Source organism: Plectropomus leopardus, chromosome 16 (genome assembly GCF_026936395.1).
Source record: "Plectropomus leopardus strain MGB_pleo_1.0 chromosome 16, ASM2693639v1, whole genome shotgun sequence".
Lineage (NCBI taxonomy): Eukaryota > Metazoa > Chordata > Actinopteri > Perciformes > Serranidae > Plectropomus > Plectropomus leopardus.
The window spans coordinates 34,738,745-34,760,919 of NC_142191.1; the positions used below are offsets into that span (position 1 = coordinate 34,738,745).

Consider the following 22,175-nt stretch of genomic DNA (forward strand, 5'->3'; position numbering starts at 1 on the left):
GCACCTTGTTAGCGATATGTCCTTCTGTTTGTTATAGTGTGTGATTTTCCTCTTGGCTCTGTCTAGTGTCCTTGGCCTTAGTTTTGCAGACATTGGACATAATGTATATTAGCAAAGTCTTGTGTAGTAGTAGCACAGCGTCTTTGTCTGACTTTTTGTCCAAAAAGAAATATGCCTCAGATTTTGTCATTGTTTTGATAAAGTCACAAAGCTCAGGCATCACAGTGTTCGTCAGCAACACAGATCTAACTGTTCCTTCTCTTCCAGTGAACCGACTCTGGGAACAAGCCTGCGCTTTTCAAATACCTAACCTTGTGGTGGATGAGACTCCCTGTCCCTGCAGAGGACGTCCATGTGCTTCTTTTGTCCTTCAGAGAAGCTGACCAGATTTATACCAGCAGCACATTTCCATGTTCTGCAACATGCCGCTAAACAGCACACCACCACACATGTACTCCCCCTGATTGCTGCGTTTAGGGACATGGTGGAAGTTGCAGATCTTTTGATCATCGCCAGTAACAGCAGCTAGTCATGCAGCGTCAGGAAACATGTGATGTTTGAGATATGATCACAAAAATGTCTCCTTGTTTCCGCCCGGTTGGCGAAGGTGATAACCACTACACTACGGAAACGCGATAAAAGTTGTTATGCTGCGTACAGTGACAATCAGATATTAGTCTTCCATGCTTGGTTAATAGGTGCTGAAAGCGACCTATGGTCACGTTGTACAGTTTGAACAACGAGTTGTTCCAAAACGTGTCATATGTTTACGCCCGGTTTTGAAAGTGGGGACCTTTTGTGCAGGAACCAGATATAGTGATCACTAACTTTACTAACTTTTCCCATTCATTGTCTATGGTAGAGACTATCACTACAGATGCAATATATTTTTGGCCAAAAGTGGAATTGTGGTGGCGCTGTTTCCCCCACTTTTTTAAGGAGATGAGTTTATCTGAGTTTATCTAGTTCCCTCGTCTTTCTCCTACTGCCAGCTAGTGGCCTTAGTTATGCGTAATTTTGTAATTAACTTTATAGTTCTATCGTGTTTTGCATTTATTGTATAATGTTAAACAATAATCCCATATCTAAGTAATTATTAATTAAGTTCTTTATAGTCCATTGGATAACGTTATGTGTGATTACTTAATAAGGTCAAACCAAGGATCTTCAAAGCTGTGTGTTTGAGGGGCGTGATCGGGAGGATGGCAAACACCATGTTCAAGCATAATGGTGTCCACATGTTTGTTATTACTGCAATAGGACAATAGTGGTGATGAGATACGTGACTTTATACATAACGGGTCAAATTGAGTAATTCATCACAAGGTACCCCTCCCTGACCTACCACCTTATCGTGGTGGAGGGGTTTGCGTGTCCCAGTGATCCTAGGAGCTCAGTTGTCGGGGGCTTTATGCCCCTGGTAGGGTCACCCGTGGCAAACAGGTCCTAGGGGAGGAACTACACAAAGTGTAGCTCAACGGACCCCTATGATGAACGAGACAAATGGTCCAGAGTTTCCCTCGCCCGGACGTGGGTCACCGGGGCCCACCCTGGAGCCAGGCCTGGGGGTGGGGCTTGATGGCGAGCACCTGGTTGCCGGGCCTTTACCCATGGGGCCTGGCCGGACACAACCCGAAAAGGCGACGTGGGACCTCCTGCCCATGGGCTCAACACCCGTAGGAGGGGCCATAGGGGTCGGGTGCCATGTGAGTTGGGCAACAGCCGAAGGCGGGGACCTTGGCGGTCTGATCCTTGGCTGCAGAAGCTAGCTCTGGGGACGTGGAATGTCACCTCTCTGGTGGGGAAGGAGCCTGAGCTGGTGCACGAGACTGTATAAATAATAAAGGGCTGCGTCAGTGTTCGAATAATACAAAAAAGAGCACATATTTCTGAAATTGTCATGTTTTCTTATTTAAAATACTGTACACTGAAACCTGGGAAAACAAATTGCTTGATTTCTTTGGGAAGGAACATGGGAAGAATGCAATAAGCGATAACAAAAGATATGATGCAAATATTATTAAGAAGCCGGTAAAAAGTAGAGATTTCTGTTATCATATTCCAAACATCACACGCTTCCTGATGCTGCATGACTAGCTGCTGCTGCTGGCGATGATTGAGAGATCTGTAACTTCCAACGTATCCCTAAACACGGCCCTCAGGGGGAGTACATGTGTGGTGTTTGGCGGCATGTCGCAGAACATGGAAATGTGCTGCTGGTATAAATCTGGTCAGGTGGTCCCACAGCTTTGATAGGTTTTTGAAAGGTTTTAATTTTAGAAATTGCTGTTAACCAACTCTTTGTACATTTACTCAAGTACAAAATTTGAGGTGCTTGTACTTGAGCCTTGTCTTTTCATGCTACTTATACTTTTGACTCCAATACATTCAGCAGCTTTTTTGTACTTTACAAATGAATATTTCTGTGCACAAATCATATAAAAATGTAAAAGCAGAGCAATAGTGGCGCTCACTACAGTGGCACTCAGGATAATACGTCAGGATAATATACATTATGTCCAATGTCTGAAAAACTAAGGACATGAACGTGGACTTTACAAAGAAGCAGCAAAAGAACTAAACCCCCCCCACCAAAGATCTGACATTGAGCGTCGGACGACTGTGGGCTCGGTGTGTCAGTGCCGGAAGTGTGTCTTACCTGTCGAGATGAACAGCCCAGACACGGGAACTGCATGGAAATTTGGGCTGTTTTCTCCTACTGATTTTTTGAAAGCAATTCGTTGCTACATAACAAACCTGACACTGCAGTTTCAGTCGAGGTACACCGATACACCGATATACTCCACCAGTATTGCGTGGAGGGCCGAATCCCACAGACAACTCCTCGTTAGTATAGTGGTGAGTATCCCCGCCTGTCACGTGGGAGACCGGGGTTCAATTCCCCGACGGGGAGGTTAGCTGCCTTTTCAAATGTGCTGCATCATCTCACCTCATCCATGTCATATGGCTAAACAATATGCTGAATCGGCTGGAAAAGTGGCAGCAAGAGCAAGAGCACTGTAATAGTGATTTCCGGATGGCTCACTGACAGACTAAGCACACATATAAGGCCAATTAGCACAATTTCATCGAAGCAAAGGATATTTGCATTGACCGGGAATTGAACTCAAAACTCCCTCTTGGCAGGTGAGAATTCTACCACTGAACCACAATGACAACCTCCAATGACATCGCTGTCCCTGGTGGATGAGATGACCCCGAGAGGCTATGGCAGCTGTGGCACGCTGCGACAAAATCAGCTCCATAGCGTTCCCTTCACAGCACCCCAGACCTTCAAGAAGACACCTGGAGGAGATGCTGAGTATCTGGTTGAGGGAGAGAACCTGATTGTAAGGTGGAATGACAACAGCGTGGTCACTGTGGTGTCGAACATGGAGAGGGAGTTCACCCAAACTGAGGCGAAGAGATGGAACAAACAGAAGAGGCATGGACAAGGTCAGACAGCCCAAGTGTATCCAAGACTGTAACACACACGGGAGGAGTGGACCTGCATGACCAGTTTGTCAGCTGCAACAGAGTCAACATTTTTTACGACTGCGGTGTCAAACGTAAAGTCAAACTCGACGAACGTGAGCTTCTTGGATCATCTGTGTGAGCGAGCCAGTGAGTCGGAGTCCGTGCTCGGGTACACTCGGCCGCGTTCGGCAAATAATTGCTTTCAAAAAATTATTAGGAGAAAACAGCCCAAATTTCCTTGCAGTTCCCGTGTCTAGGCTGCTCATTTCGACAGGTAAGGCACACTTTGGACCCTGACACACCGAGCCCACGGTGGTTCAACGCTCAATGTCGGACCGTTGGTGAGCATTTGTCGACATAGGTTTGGCTATGTGTCTTGCACCGTTGGCGCCAGTCAGCCATTGACGGGCCTTGTCTTCCCAAAATCCATAAGGATCCGAGCACTTGGAGCAAACCGTTTCAAATTCCTCCAGGGCGACCTATAGTGTCTGACTGTAGCAGCGAGACATACAGGTCTGCTGAATTTATTGATTATTATTTAAACCCATTGGCAAAAAACATAAAAGCTATATTAAGGACACTTATGATTTCATAGATAAAATTAAAAACCTCACCATCCCCACAGGGTCCCTTTTGTTCACTATTGATGTCGAGAGCCTTTACACTAATATAGACACACAAGAAGGCATCCAAGCCGTTAGAGACATTTTTTATAAATTTCACGACAAAAGAAGACCAGATAAGGAATTATTCAAATTATTGGAAATTAATCTGACCCGCAACGATTTTGAATTTGATGGACAATTATTTCTCCAAATAAAAGGCACAGCCATGGGCAAGAAATTTGCTCCAGCATACGCTGATATTTTTATGGCCTCATGGGAGACTGCAGCTTTGGACAAATGTGATTAAAAAAAAAACCCTTGCATTATTATAGATACCATGATGACATTTGGGGCATTTGGACCTATTCTGAGGATGAATTTGCTGCTTTTTTGGACACCTTAAACAATCACAAGCCCTAAATCAAATTAAAAGCCACAACACATCGTAATTCGGTTAATTTTTTGGACACAACCACATTTAAAAGCCCCAAATTTACACTACACAATCCATTGGATGTTGAAGTTCACTTTAAGGACACGGATACACATGCACTCTTACATAAAAGTAGTCATCATCTCAAACATACATTTGCAGGTATTATTAAGTCACAATTATTACGTTTTCACAGGACATGTACACAGTAAGGGGATTTTAAACAGGCCACCAAGGTGCTGTTCTCGGCTTTGTCCAGTAGAGGGGACTCTAGGACCTTTTTGAGAAGCAGCTTTAAAGCCTTCCTCCAGGCCAAACCCCTCCTGGTGTCCACTGCACTCCCATTTGTCACCACCTACTCTCCATCTACAGTGAAGCTGGTCAGACAAATTAAAAACAATTTCGAGGCCACAATGAGATCACATCAACCCCATAATGATGTTAGAGTTATTGCTGCATTCCGAAAAAATAAAAATCTTCAAGATTTTTTGGTAAGGGCAAAGGTCAGGTCACGGGTCAATCAAAGAGCTGTTCCTAGGAATAATTATTTCAAACAATTAAAATGGGTATATGATTCACATAAACAAAAGGTGTTTAGGACGGCTTTACAGGGGACTATTTTCACTAAAAATTGTGTTTATTTGATGATGTGTAAAGTGTGTAGTTTGAGATATGTGGGGGAAACGAGACATACTATTCATGTACGGGTTACATGTCACAAACATAATATAATTAGACAAAAGCATACAGACCGACATGTTGTCCAGCATTTCGTCTCTCATGGCTGGGATGCGGTTCAGGCCTCGGTCCTGGAGTGTAATCCACACTGGTCCACGGCCCAGAGAAGAAGAGCAGAGAGGGACTGGATTAATAAATTAGGAACAACATTTCCACTAGGCTTGAATGAAAGAATTTACTTTCATGCCTAAACCCAACCTCTCGCCCTAACCCTAACCCTGACCCCTAACCCTAACCCTAACCTTAACCCTCACTCTCTAACCATAAGCCTAACCATTTGCAATTTGACCCTAACGCTAATATTATTGGACCCTAACTCCAATCACTATTTATTTCAACCCTAAATTTTAATATATTCGATTACACCCTTACTTCAATCACTGTTTTCCTTCATCACTCTATATGCCTTTTGCCATTTAACCCTAATCTTTATTTATTCTAACCCCAATCATACTTTAATCTGACCTCACCCCAAATATTATATTTTATATATTTCTTATAATGGTATGGCTGTGTATAGATATGTATGTGTATATGTATATATGTGTGTATATATATATATATATATATATATATATATTTTGTATAACCACAAGTCTGGGTTCTTCCCTTGAGAAGGAACTGGACTGGCCCACCATGGGGCGGGTCTGGATGGAGCATGCATTGACTTCACTGAAAATGCACCAAATGTCCTGAAAATGGGCAAAAACACCATAAAAAGACATGAGGGGTCATAAGAAAGGATTCCACAGACTACTCTGCAGTGTTAGGCCAAATAAAATTGTATTTATTCATTTTTTAAACTTTTTTTTCCAGAAGGGTCCTGTCATGCCTCAGCGCATGTGCTGACAAGGTCAGCCCTCACCTGAAAATCCACCAGATGTCCTAAAAATGGGCAAAAACACAATAAACAGACATCAGGGATCATCAGAGTGGATAATTCCACAGTATTTGGCCAAACAAAATTGTATTTATTTACATTTTTTTTTCCCCAGACAGGTCTTGTCATGCCTCAGCGCAGGCCAGGGCCTGAGTGAGTGCCTTTGTGTCAATGAACAACAAAATCAAGTACAGTCTCCTATTTTCATAAAGTATTTAAACTGGTGTTTGTGGCCCTTTGTGGAGATTCTACTCAAGGCATGGTAAACTTTCTGTGCAATGTGAGTAAACCGGGCACAACGGTCTCCTATTTTCATAAACTATCTGCCAATCTGGACACTAACGCTCAGGGAGGGCAGAATAGATCACAGCGGCCGAGTCAGAGTTCAGTGTTTTACTTTGTTGCTTTGATTCAAAGCACATTGAGGTGTTTTTTTTTCTAAACTGTTTATTCAATACAAACTCTAATTAACTGATCCTTTTGATTATGTTTAGGATGTGGGGTAAGATGATGACACTGGTGTTTGTGGCCCTGGAGATTCTGCTGAGCTACAAGATCATGTTGATGGGAACCGGCATGAAGGCATGGTCAAGTTTTTTTTGTGTGATCTGAATAAACACAGTACAACAAACAGTAATGCATTGTAATGCAGTAGGTTTCCTTGTATAACTATAACTGTATAGTGTTAAGCCACAACGAATATGATTTTTATTTATTTATTTTTTTTCAGAATATCTAAATTTTCAAAAAGTTTTCAAAAAAATGCTTCAAATGCAAGTGCCAATAAATATATTCCAAATTATGACCCATATTTATATTCCCTAAGGGAACAATACAAAGGTTACAGATGTTACAATGTTATAAGTATGGAGTCTGAGTGGCAGGGGTGACCCTGCATTACCTGCTCTGACCACATGATGGCAATGGTGAGCTATATGGGCCTGCAGTGTTGTGTGCAGGCAGGCTGCAGTGTGAGAGTGCCAAAACAAAAGAAGAGCCATTAAGCAGAACAAAGAGCTGGTCTGTGGGGGTCAAGTTAGTACACCAACTTGACCCCCACAGACCAGCACTTTGTTCTGGCCCTCTCATACAGCAGTAGCCTTTCTGTAGGAGGTGAGACTCAGCCAGGGGGATATTGCTCCACACACCTCCCCATAATTGTGATCACTTTGTCAGGTTTTTATGCCTTCAGTGACCCGTATCTTACACAGACTGAGTCTAACCACTTGAAAGCCCCCCTCCCCCCACAGCAAGCCAGGGTCCAGGCTTACTACTACTGCAACTACTGCTGCTCTGTGGGACGCTGCCATGTCCCATCCCCCGATGAGCCACGTTCCTGTAACGACCCTGCTTTTGTTCTGGCCCTCACTCTTACCTGTGCCGACATTCCCCAAATGATACACAGGAGACAAATAATTGGATTAGCAACACCACACTTTACTAAGACAGACATATTTAAAAAGTACAGTCACAATATATGTTGCCATTGTGCAGTGTACATAGGCCATATATACAATATGTACAGGTGGTGCAGTATTCATGCAGTGCACTGTAGACAGAATATATTATATATAAAAACAGGCAGTGTATTAGCAGTAACATTATGAACAGCATAGACAGATGATTTAAGTATGTGACCTGTACATATGTGTATTAACAGTAACATTGTAAGAGCAGCAAAAGTGTATGACAGCAAGAGCAGCAGAATGTGGCTTTGTATAATTGTAATTACAGTATTTACATTGTATACTTGTACTGTAGAGAATGCAGGCAGGTGAAGAGCAGGCCACTTTGCATAGAGGCAGAGGGAAAAGTCCTGGTTTATTGTCTTTGCGTGTCAAGATGGAGCCTTCAGGGCTGGCTAAGAGTATTCGATTACAGTTCAGCGGGTCTGGGACATGTAACAGAATGACTGAAGGCTGATGTCTGGCAGATTATGGGAGCCCTCCTCCCTCTCCAAAAGATTTCTTGGTGACTCCACCGGGAAGCAACACTTCTTGATGTGCTGAAATCATCCTGGTTGCAAGGAAAAGAGTCACATGTCGTTCCTCTCCATCCATTTCAAACGTGAAATGTTTGGGCATGACGTTGGCCTTCTTTTTTGAACGCTTGATAAACCGGCCTGGAGTCTGCTGTCCAGGGTGGCAATCACAGCTGCTCACTTCTTGGCCCTCACTGGCTGTGACAACACGTCCATGATCATCACAGACCACCTCACCAGTACACAATGTGCGCTTTGTGAAAACTCTTGTGCCCTTCCCTTCAGAGTGTGGGATGCAAAGTCCTTTCCACTTCTGTTTCTTCACAAGTCTCTGAATCTTTGGGCAGTTCATGATGTTAACGTCAGATCCAGAGGGTCTCCACTCGTCAAGAAGTCATCAGCTACTGGCTTTACCGACCCATGCCTGCTTTGCAACACATTTTGCGAGCTGCTTATGTGTTGGCTGACGCCAAGGGAAGAGTGCTGTCAAAAAAAAAAAAGTGTTAGTCAATGAAGATAATAATTTAGGACTTTGAATCATGTAATTATGTTTACGTGAAAATAATGTCAAAAGAAAATACTCACAGCGAACATATTCTTGTCACAGTTTCAGCTGCTGCTTCTCCCAGCACTCATACACCTTTCGCCAACAGGACACACCCGGTAGAAGTTCCTGTTTTGGTTTTGGCCCATGAATTGTGACAGGATATTTCTCCAGTAGGGTTTGAAGTGACGCCTCAATTTCCTTCCTGACAGCAGTAGAAGAACCAGCAGTGCTGCGGGTAATACGGCTGCTACTCTCCTCAGAAGACTCACAGCTATTGTGTTTCTCCGCTGTTGCGCTGGAACGGGTCAGGTAACCGGCCACCACTGACTTTTCAGCATCAGAGTACTCTTTAGTTGCCGTCTCATAGACTCTGCGTGCCATCTGACTGGTCACTGGTGTGAGGTTGTACCTTTTGTGCAACCGGTGCAGGTCACTGGAGGCACTGTGGATCTGCCTCCCTGCAGTGGAAATGAAGAATCTCTCTTCTCCATCCATCTCATCCTCCACATCCCTCTTGCGTTTCCTGGTGCCTCTCTGGAGCTCTGGCCGCACCAGTCTGTAGTACGCATCAAACCACTGTTGGCAGAGGACAAAAGGAAATTGAGATTACTTTCTGCTGGAACAGAAATGATGTTCTGACAGGTTCTGACAGAAAATGTGATGAACTTACACGCTCCTCCTGCTCTGACAGGGCGAATGAGGCCACTTGCTGTGCTGCGGTCTTGTGCTCCTGTACCCCAACGACATAGTGTGATTCGCATCTTCTCCTGGAAAGCCACTCCCTGACCTGTAAAAATATGAGGATATCAAATTAATTAGTAGTGTTAATGACTAAAATATCAGGGGGAAATTTGCCAATGCAGACCAAAATAATACGGAAACACTCACGGTCATGTGCTCCACCACGCCCGGTCGTTGGAGGTGTCGCAAGATCACAACAGCTGAGAGGTAGTACACCACAAAGAGCCTTTCGTCAGCCCCCAGGGTGTCAGGACAAACCAACAGTTTATCCATAACTGCCAAGAAGTCCTTCTTGGCCTTCTCCAGAACAGCCACGCAGTCTGTTGTTGACAACTGGTGTTTGTCAATCAACATGTTGTGCCTATGACAAAAGAAACAAACAAATATTTAAAAACACATCATATTACAGCAGACAGAGAGAGGAAGAATAGAAGAATCTCACTTCCAACACACTTCCAACACACACTCAACTCACATCACCAGTCAAAAAGCAAAAGCACAGAAAGTCAACTGAAGGTGTCAACTGTCTGGAAACACACGAGCAAGTGAGCAGGAGAAGCCCGCCTCCCTATAGAGCCTCCCAGCAGGCTGACTGGCAGCAGCTGAGGGAGAACATCACAGCTGCAGCCAATAGCTCCTGATCAGCAGCACACTGGGACCTGGATTTTGGAGCTCTGATGAGCTCTGAGCACAACAACACTTTGATGACATGAGATTCAGATTAAAGCAGTTTCTTCAGCTGAACATTTCAAATGTTTCATTTCCTCTTTGAGTTGAGAATGTGAGCAAACAGCAGAAATGTTGAACACCATCAGAAAGCACCTCAAAGTCAATTTGCAATTGGCAGGTACTGAGCCACTTAGTACTACTTTGTGAGTTAGACAGCGCAAAGACTGCAACTCAACATGGGTACCACGACAGTGGCGATCAGCTAGCTTTGTTTACCCAGGCTTTCTCTCCCTCAGACTCTTTGCAGGTCCCCATGAAAGAAGAAGTTTGGCACTCTTGATGGGCACAAAATGGATCGGTTGTGAAGAAAAGATTGCATCAAAAACCAGCATTGGCTGTGGGTAATACAGCCATGTGAGCATTGGTGGTTCACTGGTCGAATTCTCGCCTGCCATGCAGGAGGCCTTGCATTGGATTCCCAGCCAATGCAGTTGTCAGTTGCTTCACTGACACTGTACTATAGGGCCTTTTATGTGAGCTCCGACACGTCTGTCAGTGGGCCATCAGGAAATGACGTTAAAGTGCTCTGGCTATTATTGGCACTTATTGGCACCTGCTGATTCAGCAATGTTGTTTCACCATCTGACACAGACGAGGAGAGGTGATGCAGCGGGTTCGGAAACTACCCTTCCTGTCCGGTCTCCCACGTGACAGGCGGGGATAGTCACCACTATACTAACGAGGAGATGTCTGTAGGGAACAGCCCTCCATGGAGTAGAGGCGGGTCGGATTCCCGGTCAGTGCAACACCTTTTGGCAAGACTGAAACTGCAGTGTCAGGTTTGTTATGTAGCAAATAATTGCTTTCAAAAAATAATTAGGAGAAAACAGCCCAAATTTCCTTGCAGTTCCCGTGTCTAGGCTGCTCATCTTGACAGGTAAGACACACTTTGGGCCCTGACACACCGAGCCCACGGTCGTCCAACGCTCAATGTCGGACCGTTGGTGAGCTTTTGTCGACCTAGGTTTGGCTATGTGTCTTGCACCGTTGGCGCCAGTCAGCCATTTACTGGCCTTGTCCTTGTACGGGGAAAATAATAAAATCATGGTCAGGCTGAGCCTTACAAACACATATAACCCTTACCTGGGAGGGAATAAATCTGGCAGAGTGGTGCACAGAGAAGTACCTCCTGCTCAACATCAGCTGAACCACTGAGGCGACTGTTGATTGTAGAAAGAAGGAGGCAAAAACACAGACCCTGTCTGCATCAGTTGAGCTGAGGTGCAGCAGGTGAACAGCTGTAGGTTTCCCACAATCACAGTCACTGAGAGCACATGTTGGTCATCACACATCACCATCCAGGCTAAAAGAAAAGGACAGAATAGGCTCTACATCCTACAGAAACTTGGCAAGGCTACATTCTGGAGCAAGATCCTGGTTAACTTCTACAGAGGAGCAAGAGAACAGAGATTATTTTGTCTTAAACCTTGGGAGGAGCTTCATTCCTGAGGATGTGGAACTCCTCTTTAATCTTCAAAAGACGTAGACGGATTAGGGACAACTTTCAGCACTGTCACATGAGCACTGGTGACAACCATTCATTTCTGTCTTCATGTATAAACAAGCATGGGTTTCACTCTTAAAGTTTTCCTGCCTTTTCTGTCTCGTTGGTTCTCCCTGCCACCCGTAAGAATTATCTGAACTAAATTTTTTTTTAATAAATGACAGTGATCCTAATATTCATCAGAATTGTTTTATTCATTATATAAGTTTGTTTGTTTGGCTCTGGATTTTAAATAGTCCTACTCTATAGTTCTGTTATTTTAGTTGCCAAATTATTATTAATTTTCATAACTATTTGTATATTTTTTGTGACCATATGAATGTGAGTTACAGTAGTCATATGATCATAATAACTTGGCACCACAAAGTCAAAGTCAAAGTCAAAGTCAGATTTATTTGTCAATTTCTTCACATGTACTTGACATACAAAGGAATCGAAATTACTTTTCTCACTATCCCATGCGTAGACAGATATCAGACAGGACAGGGCAAACAGTAAAGTGCATAGGCACAACAGAGTTAAAAATAGAATTAAAGAATTAAAAATATAGTCTATATAACTAAAAAAGAAAAAAAAAAGCAAGAGCAAAAATAGTAATGAGTGCAGTAGAGAGAAAACAGATAAACAGAATGTAAACAGCAGAATAAATAGTGCAAAAACAGAATAATCAGTAAATAAACAGTGTAAACAGTGTAGTGCAAAAATAGAATAACCAGTATATAAACTGTGTAAACAAAAACATTGTAGCAGCTGTGGGGGTTATTGCACAAATGAGAGGTAGAATTAATAACTTAACTCTCCTCAGGATGGGAGAGAGGGGAGAGAGTTCAGCAGTCTCACAGCCTGGTGGATGAAACTGTTGGTGAGTCTGGTAGTGCGGGAGCGGAGGCTCCTGTACCTCCTTCCAGAGGGCAGGAGGCTGAACAGATTGTGTGCGGGGTGGCTTGCGTCGCTCACAATTGTGGTGGCTTTTCGGGTGAGGCGGGTGGTGTAGATGTCTTGCAGAGAGGGGAGTGGTGCCCCAATGATGACGGTGGCGATCAACTAGCTTTGTTTACCCAGGCTTTCTCTTTCTCTCCCTCAGGCTCTGTGCAGGTCCCCATGAAAGAAGATGTTTGGCGCACCGTTGCAGTCTTGATGGGCCCAAAATGGATCGGTTGTGTCCCGCCTGATTCGGCCTAGGAAGAATATGAAGACAAGATTGCGTCAAAAAAGCAGTGGTGGCTGTGGCTGTCACTGCCATGTGAGCATTGGTGGTTCAGTGGTAGAATTCTCGCCTGCCACGCGGGAGACCCGGGTCCGATTCCCGGCCAATGCATTTGTCCTTTGCTTTGTCATCAGGAAATGACTATTACAGTGCTCTTGCTCTTGTCACCTCAATTCTCCCGCATGGGAGCCGGATATAGTGATCACTAACTTTACTAACTTTTCCCATTCATTGTCTATGGTAGCGATTATCACTACAGATGCAATATATTTTTGGCCACAAATGGAATTGTGATGGTGCTGTTTCCCCCACATGTTTAAGGAGATGAGTTTATCTTGTCCTTTGAGTGACAGACGACTGGAGCAGCAGTGATTTCAATGGGGATTTTACATTTGACTGGGTTTTTTTTACGACTGCAGTGTCAAGCGTAAAGTCAAACTCGACAAATGTAAGTGAGCTGTTTTTCAAGTACTAAATTAACAAGTTTTAGATGTATTTGCGCATAAACTGTATAATATTGATTAGAATAGGCTCAATTTTTATTGTTTACTTCCTTTATATATATATATATATATATATATATATATATATATATATATATATATATAAATATTAGTGCTGGGCCGTTAAACGGCGTTAACGTGCTGCGTTAACGCTGGATTCTTATCGCTGCGATAAGGAAATTATCGCCGATAAACTATTCACTAAGTTGGGTCTATACAGTGAGCAAGGCACCAATTTCATTTCGTTGTTTAAGCGGATGTATACCTGGTCGAATTACGCGGAGGGGGCGTGAACAAGGCAGAAGCTGGTCTGCCTGAGTGACCGGAGTGATTGGCTCAAGCCGTGTCACAAAGCTGCTGACCGTTAATGGTCTTCTTCATGACCTCTAATGTAGGCCCACAGTTCAGTTAGGGTCATGTTATCAGAGGCTGCGCCCTCTGCTGTTCATTCCAGTTAGCAGGAAAAAGCTTTTTCCACATGGAGACAGAACCTGTGTTCCTAAATGTCTGTGTTTAACAAAATAAAAAAAAGTTAAACACCAAAGTAAATCTTATGGAACATTATTTTTCTTTACCAAATATTATAGTGGAACAGCTTTCTCAAGCAGTTTGTGATGCATTTTCATCATTTAGATGGATACATATTATTTTGAATGTCTTTGGCAAAATTCAAATCTATAATTTTAATCTAGATTAATCTAGATTAACTACAGGATTGCAGTGAGATTAATCTAGATTAAAAAAATTAATCTATGCCCAGCACTAATAAATATCTATATAGATGTAAAGTTTTCAGTCTAATCATATCCCTTAAATCATTTTCATTGCATCAAATTGTATCCAGCACTCTATGTTCTTTATTATTCCAGAAGGCCCTGAAAAGTAAAATTTATTAGTTTTTAAATTTTCAAAATTGATATTTGGAGTCCAAGTAACGGTACAACATTGCCCCCAAAATATTGCAATGCTATGCTGTTAAATCAAATACTGTAAAAAAAAAAAAGAAAAAAAGAGAGACAAATACTGATTAATGTAAACATTAATAACTCTGTTGTTATTACATTTTTGATGATTAATGTATAAAATGCATTGTGTTTGGCTGTGCATAGGAAGCAATGAAGGAGGCGATCATCTTTTTCCCAGGAAAGATGACGGTGTCATTCAGGACGGGCCATCAGGCCATCTGAGGCAGGATCCCTCTGAAGAGGCCATGACGATTAAAAAAAAGTCACCGCCTCAGAACCATGAACTGGTGAGGACTTATGCCCTAAAATTGACACAGTGAATTTATAAATCTTCAATTCAAGACCAATAAGAATTTAATAAATGGTATAACTTTACACTCATGAAATATGTCAGTACAAATTATAATAAGTATAAGGTATATAGATTTTTATGAGCTGCACAAAACATCCAGCATATTTACCACAGAGCCATAAAAAGCACGTTTCTGGGGCCTGCCTGTTTCAATTGATTGTAATGTTACATATTTTATCTTGAGCTTGGCACTGCAGGCGGTGGTCATAAGTACTTCGCACAGACGGGCTACACAGGAGCACTTACCAAAGACCAGAGGAATAACCGGCGTCCCCTGGGGTTGTAAATGTGAATGAAGTATATGTTTGTTAAGTTTTGTAGCCGACGACTCCTCACGAGGCTCTACAGCTCTGCAACATGCCGCCAAACAGCAGAGCACCACCACACATGTACTCCCCCTGAGGGCCACGTTCAGGGACGCATCAGAAGTTACAGACCTCTTGATCAACGCCAGCAGCTAATCAAGAGGCGTCAGGAAATGTGTGATCTTTTGAGATATGATAATGAAAGTCTAACAATGTTTACACCCAGTTTCGAACTGAGGACCTTTCACATGTGAGGCGAACATGATGACACTACACTACGGAAATGTGATATCAATAGGAGCCGTTCAGGAACATCGGGGATCCACTATAGAGTAGTAGTAGTAGTTTAAAACATGTTTGGAAAATATAGCTGGAATTTCTATCAAATAATATTTTGTCCATTAACAAAAATCATTAAGCGAGTGTATACCTCTGAAATTCTGACAAAACAAACAAAACAAAAACACAATCACAATCCTTCTTTTTAAACCTGATGGGGGTAGCACTGCTGTCTATATTCTTTTTCCTCAAACCAACGGCTTTACACCAGTTAGGACAGGAAGCCTTATTTAAGTCCTGGACCACAGACATTTGACGGAAGCAATGTGATCCACCATCGAAGGGCTTCTCTACAAACATCACAGAGCCAAAGGGGGGCGTAGTTCTTCTGCTGCGACTGACAGCCTCAAACAATGTTTTCCCCGTGTCTCCAACATCCTGACTGCTACTTTCCCTGAGGAAAATCAACAACAGGTGGAACAGACATGTTTTGCTTTCCCTAAAATATATTAATATTTGACCTTGAAAAACAAAAAAAAAAGATGAGAATAAATTCATTCAGCAATTCCTTGACTAAAACTACATAATAGACTGAAATACACAAAGTATATAGACTGTACAAAGAGGCAGAATGATCTGGTAGAGGAGTGAAGAGCAGCTTTTCTGGAGGAGCCGATTGCTGAGGATTCAGAGCAGGTGTGCCTCCCTACCAACTCAGGAGAGAGAGGGAGCCAGACACCTCCTGTGGAGAACAAAAAACGACATTAGTATCAATAAATAAATAAATAAATAAATACACATATAAATGAAAAACCAAGGGCATTTTGGTCATAAAAAAGGCTATTTCTGTATTTTTACATTTATTTATTTCTACATATATTTATTTCTACATATATTTATTTAATTCTACATTTATTTATTTATTTATGTATTTCCACATTTATTTATTTATTTCTACATTTATTTATTTCTGTGTCAGTGTCACACAGAAACGTGAATATGCTACTTAGGTGGGCAGGCCCACGTCAGTCGATGTGATTGGATCGGATCTACTAGTGCTGCCTTGATTTGGCTGGCTATCACGTTAGCCTTTAGCTTGCTATTAGCAATGGATAGTTTTGTGCGGGAAGCTTTGCAGTTGAAGGCATATGTGTTACGGGTGGTGTTTAGAGGCTCAAGTGCGAGACAACAAGACACGGCAACAAGCGGAGTTTTACGAGTGTTTATTACAGAGTAGACTTTACAAAACCAAAATCACACACGACCAGAACAAGGTAATACCTAGCTAGGAGGGTGGAAATGAAACGAAAACTGAATTGTCGAATAAGTTCGACCAGAACACGAATAACAAAATTACAAGCTTAATACTGACTGATGAAAAACTGAATGAAGCTCAGACACGACAGCGTGTCTGAATTAAGAGCCTCAACACAGACAGAATGGTCAAAGACCAGAAACACAATTTACCTACCACTAATTCATTGCACACAGAATTACCAACTGCAGGGCTACACGCCAAAAACACACTACAGAATTACAAAATCACTCTCAGACTGACTGAAAGGCTCCACGCCAAATAAATGCGAGCAACGAAGCTAACCTCTTTAACAAACACTCATCTGAGTACCAGCGGAGAATAGGGAACAAAGGTAGGGGTTGGGCAGGTGGGAAACTGGTGGTGACGAGGATAGGGATCCGGCTGATCGACGTGGCGGAAAGCAACAGTGGAAGCTGATCCAAAGGATGTCCTCGGATCCAGGGAGAGCTGGTGGAAGCTGCGACGGTGATCCTGGGGAGCCTCTTTGTTCGGCTGGAGTTTTGGCTGCTGCGGCGTGTCGAGGTACGGTGGAGAATCCAAAGCTGAAGAAACAGAACACAGGTTTACTTGCTGGCATTCAGATAAGGAGCTAGAAGTGAACAAACGAACGATGACTGACTAGAGACTGTTCACTGTCTGACACTGACAGAAGGTCTGGCTCTGCTTAAAAAGCAAGCAGGATCACTGCAGCCGCTGCTCAGTCACAGGTGTGTCTGCTCAGGCTGATTAGGATCAGCTTCACCTGTGCGCATTCCACGTCACCACCAGTGCTCACGCCCACCTAGAGAAAAGGGAGAGAAGGGAGGGGGAAGGAGAGAGGGAGCACTGCCACTACCTGGAGCCACCAGTAGCGGCCGTGACAATATGTTGTGATGTACTGTAATTAGAAAAACACAATTATAACAATAATTTTGTTACAAACATAATACTGTGTCTACTTTTCAAAACACTTTGTTCCACATGAAAATGTTTTTACTGGTAAAGAAAGCTGAACCACATATATGTTCATTTTCTGCTTCATTACCTGCAGTGTATTTTAGCAGGACTTTTCACATAAAGTAAAAGCTGATCTTGTTTTAAATAATTTAATTCCTACCTGAAATATCATTAAGAACACTGGAATATTACAAGTATTACTCTTCATCTTTCCCTGCTCACTATACTCTATTGTTTTCTGTTTGAAAGTTAGCACAGAAGTAGCACAGATTTATCACTGAATAAAATGTAATATGTGTGTAGGCAGGTAAGATTGAGGAATGATCACATAAGCTCAGCAGCTGAGGAAACAATGCTGCGCTTTTCAGGAGACATTGTTTAAAAAAAACAGTTCAATGCACGTTACGTGTCTGTATAATAACGTGGAAGTTAATCCACATCTGTGTTAACTGATAACTACGTTTAATTAGATGGGAATAAGCCACGTCTCAGTCAGTCTAAATCAGATACAACATCATGGATATGAAAAATAAGCAACCCTGAAGCCCAATGTGTAATGTCCTAACAACCAGCATCAGCTAGAAGAAGCCATCCCCCGCACTGCAGAGAATCTCCACTGTTCAACATTCAAAGTTAGGACTGAGAATCATTTGGGTGCTGGTCACTCCACCTCTTCAGTTTAGAGTAAAATTACATATTTCTGTCCACCTCAAAAACTGAAGGCCCATTAAATCTAAAAATATATCTATAAAACTATGTGTGTGAATGTAATACAGTCAGATTGCTTACTTAATAATGCACAAAGCCACTGAGTCAAATGTACATAGATCATAGAGAGATTAACAATCTTTTTCACACAAACGAATGCTCAACCTCCTTTATGGACTGGTAATTTTACATGTCAGCACCATCTTCCCTAAACTTGCAATACAATAATATTAACCCCATAAAGCCATTTGTATCATATCTGATACATTCTATGACCTCCATGTCATCCACATTAACATTACTGAAGCCTGTTTAACAGCCCATCTACAGTCTGAAAGGCTGCTGGGGACTGCAAGCCATTCACCCTGGAGAGGAGTGTTAAAAGCGATGTGTGTGAAGGGGTCGTTCAAATACCTGCTCGAACCAGCAGGGACAGAGCTGAATATGGATATTAACACACACGCACATTTAGGTCCCCTCTTGGCGAATACTGAAAAATTCAACCAGAGGCCTTAACACATATTTTAGGATGATTTACAGCATGACCAAGTGGGGACCTTAAAATACGTCCCCTGTTGGTGAATGTGTAACGATACGGAGGTTCCCTGTTATATAGATTCACTCTCACTCACACACACAAACTTAAAACAAAAACAAAACAAAACAATGCTTAAAAATATCATTCTGTAGACGTGATTTTAAAAATACGGTTACATATAATTACATACATACATACATATAATTACAGCACAAAAAAACAAGACACACACACAAATGTTAAAGTTTAAAAAAAGAACAAAAAACAGGGAACTTACTGCTTGAAAATCTAAATAAATCTGTAAAAGTAATTTTCAACATATAATTATGTTTATGTCACAAAAACAAGACAAAACACACACACACACACACACACACACACACACACATACACAGACCAAAAGGAAAGTGTTAAAAAAAAACAAAAAACAAGCAACTGACCTGTTACTTATTTCTGCTTGTGATAACTCTCTATCAGAGCGACTGTAACAAACCAAAATTCAACCCCTGAGGATCAATAAAGTATTTATTATTCTGGCTGGCGGTCACGTGAATTGCTGCTGTTTCAGCTCAAAGCCTTTTTTGCTTCTAAACTTCATCATTTAAACTCATTATTTTCACCAATTTTACATACAATAACTTATTTAGGAAACATTGTGTTCATGTTCAGCTTCATGGAGAGAAATTGTGTCCTTAAAATCTGTCCTGAAATGTCAAAGTTAGGACTCAAACACAGTCTTCTCTGTGTTGTTTCAGTTTTAGTGCACGTGTTGTCTTTTTGTTTGGAGAGGGCGACACAGAATAAAACTGGAACACAGAGAAGATCCGCGTGCTACGGCAGTATATTGGGGCCACTGTAGATTTTTTGGGGAAAAAAGAGCACTATATCCTGAAAAAAACTCAGAAATCCTGAGATGAATGTCACAAATTTTGGAGCAAAAACTTAATTTTTCTCTGAGTTTATAAAGTTGCAAATTAGTGAGGCAAAAAAGTCAGAAAAATTGTGATTTTTTTGGTTTTTCGGGGATTAGAGAAAAGCTGACCTTTTTTCTCAAAATTTGTGTTTTTTCCTAGAAATTTCCGACCTTACAAATGAGTGATTTTTTTCACAAATGTCTGACTTTATAAACTCAGAGAAAGGCTTTTTTTTTCAAATTTGCAACAACAAAATAAACCTTTTCCCCTAGTTCTTTTTTATTGTTTTTTTTTTTAATTTTTAATAATTTTCTCTCCCTCTTTTTCTCTTTTGTGGTACATTTCTTACCAAATTGCTAATTGTCGTGTCCTCGAAAGATGTATGTTTGAAATCCCTGTGAAAGGCATCTGAACGCAGTGAACTGCTGTTGATGCAGGTTTTGGAGGATTCAGTTCAGTTGACGAAGGAAACTGCATGGCTTGTTTTTATGCCTCTGACCGGAGACATCAGGCTTTCAGGTTGTTCATTCGTCCTGTTCTCCTAAACGCAAACATTTCACAAACAAATGGAGGGAATTTCTTCAGATTTGTGACAAAGAAACAATAGAAAATAAATGTAATTATCCTGTAAAATTTACTATATCTGCATTACACAGGCAGTACAATTGTAAGTATTAGAAAAACTATTATGTATATTTGAAACTGTGTCACAAATTTAAAAAACAAAAATAAAAAAATTGGCATAAAAACGCCAACTTGTTGGAGCTGTTTTTGACACATGATCATCGAACAGTCTGAGACTGAAACCACATTACAAAGACTTTATGAACATTACGAAGCATAAGATTAAGTTCAAAATAGAACATTATTCACTCACTGTGGGGAGAGGCAGAAGCTGCTGGTCCACCTCTGATACACCTCTTTTAGCTCCGGCTGCATCATGAGGGAGCCGGTTCCTACTGACGAGCACACAGCCATAGCATCATGTGACCTAGAAAAGACAAAAAAGTGTTTCCATTGCATTTTTGTAACTTATGGCTTTTTACAGTCGCCTGAAATTCCACCTCATAGCATCATAAAAACTTTTTTGCCAGAACTTTTTTCAAAACTAATATGTTTCCATCAGGCATAATTTATAATCAGGATCTCAATATGTGCAAATTGTGGGTTATTGGAAACACACCTATTTACTTTAATGCTGCACAGAGAATAATTGAGCACAGTTTGCTGTGAGAGCCACATGTCACAGCTTATCTGAAGCAGCTACCTTCTGCTCAGCAGCAGCTACCTTCTGCTCAGCAGCGTTAGCAGCTACCTCCCTTTCAGCAGCAGCAGCAGCTACCTTCTGCTCAGCAGCGTTAGCAGCTACCTTCTGCTCAGCAGCGGTAGCAGCTACCTTCTGTTTAGCAACAGCTACCTCCCGCTCAGCAGCAGTAGAAGCTACCTCCCTTTCGGCAGCAGCAGCAGCAGCAGCAGCTACCTCCCATTACAATAATTATAATAATTATATCACAAAAACAAGACAAAACACACACACACACACACACACACACACCAACAGGAAAGTATTACAAAAAAAGCAACTGACCTGGAAAAAATTATCTTAAAAATTATAATAAATCTGGAAAAATACACATTTTTTACATATAAGTATTTACAGCACAAACACACACACGGACATGAATCCATTCCTAAATTCACACAACACAATCCTCTCAGTGTTGTTCCAGTTTTAGTGCATGCGTTGCTTTTTTGTTTGGGGGGGGGGGCACGAAATAAAACTGGCACACAGAGAAGATTGTGTTTGAGTCCTAACTTTGACATTTCAGGACAGATTTTAAGGACACAGTTCCTCTCAGAGGGCCCCCCTCACTCAGAGCCTTTTGAATTCCCTCAGAGCCTCCGCTCTGTCGAGCAGCTCCGGCTGCACAGATACTAAAACTAGAACCAAACAGAAGATCCGCTTGCTATGACAGCATGACAGCTACCTCCCATTTTGCAGCAGTAGCAGCTACCTCCCACTCAGCAGCAGTAGCAGCTACCTCCCGTTACACAGCAATAGCAGTTACCTCCCACTCAGCAGCAGTAGCAGCTACCTCCCATTCAGCAGCAGCAGCAGCAGCTACCTCCTGCTCAGCAGCAGCTACCGCCATCATCAACTGCTCATCTCCATCATCTGAGGAGCCTGACTTTATTAGTTTCAACAGTGGAACCAATCACACAACTAAAGTACATTTTTACTTCAGTTTCAGTGCTTTTGTTACAAATTTACTAATGATGTTCCAAATTTAGTATATTTGTTGTTCCAATTTTAGTAATCATGTTACGATTTAAAAATATTTTTGTTCCAAATTAAGTAATGCTGTTCCAAATTTAGTAATGATGTTCGAAATTAAGCAATGATGTTCCAAATTTAGTAATGATGTTCCAAATTTAGTATATTTGTTGTTCCAAATTTAGTATATTTGTTGTTCCAGTTTTAGTATATTTGTTGTTCCAAATTTAGTATATTTGT

The 22,175-nt window shown here is 41.8% G+C and overlaps 1 long non-coding RNA gene and 2 other non-coding genes across 5 annotated transcripts in view; 2 read left to right on the plus strand and 1 right to left on the minus strand.

The window, feature by feature from the left end:
• The first annotated feature begins 2,842 nt into the window (after positions 1-2,842).
• On the plus strand, positions 2,843-2,914 carry trnad-guc (transfer RNA aspartic acid (anticodon GUC)). The gene has a single exon. It is a non-coding gene; the product is annotated as a tRNA-Asp (tRNA).
• Positions 2,915-12,882: 9,968 nt separating this feature from the next.
• Positions 12,883-12,953, plus strand: trnag-gcc (transfer RNA glycine (anticodon GCC)). Its single transcript has one exon. It is a non-coding gene; the product is annotated as a tRNA-Gly (tRNA).
• A 3,500-nt stretch (positions 12,954-16,453) lies between these two features.
• Positions 16,454-22,175, minus strand: part of LOC148187066 (uncharacterized) — an 11,810-nt gene continuing 6,088 nt past the window's right edge. For all 3 annotated transcript variants that reach the window (XR_015779142.1, XR_015779140.1, XR_015779141.1), the window contains 4 exons: positions 20,538-20,651; positions 20,010-20,201; positions 17,184-17,345; positions 16,454-17,106 (listed from right to left, as the gene is read on the minus strand). This is a non-coding gene — a long non-coding RNA (uncharacterized LOC148187066). The remainder of the gene's footprint in view (positions 17,107-17,183; positions 17,346-20,009; positions 20,202-20,537; positions 20,652-22,175) is intronic.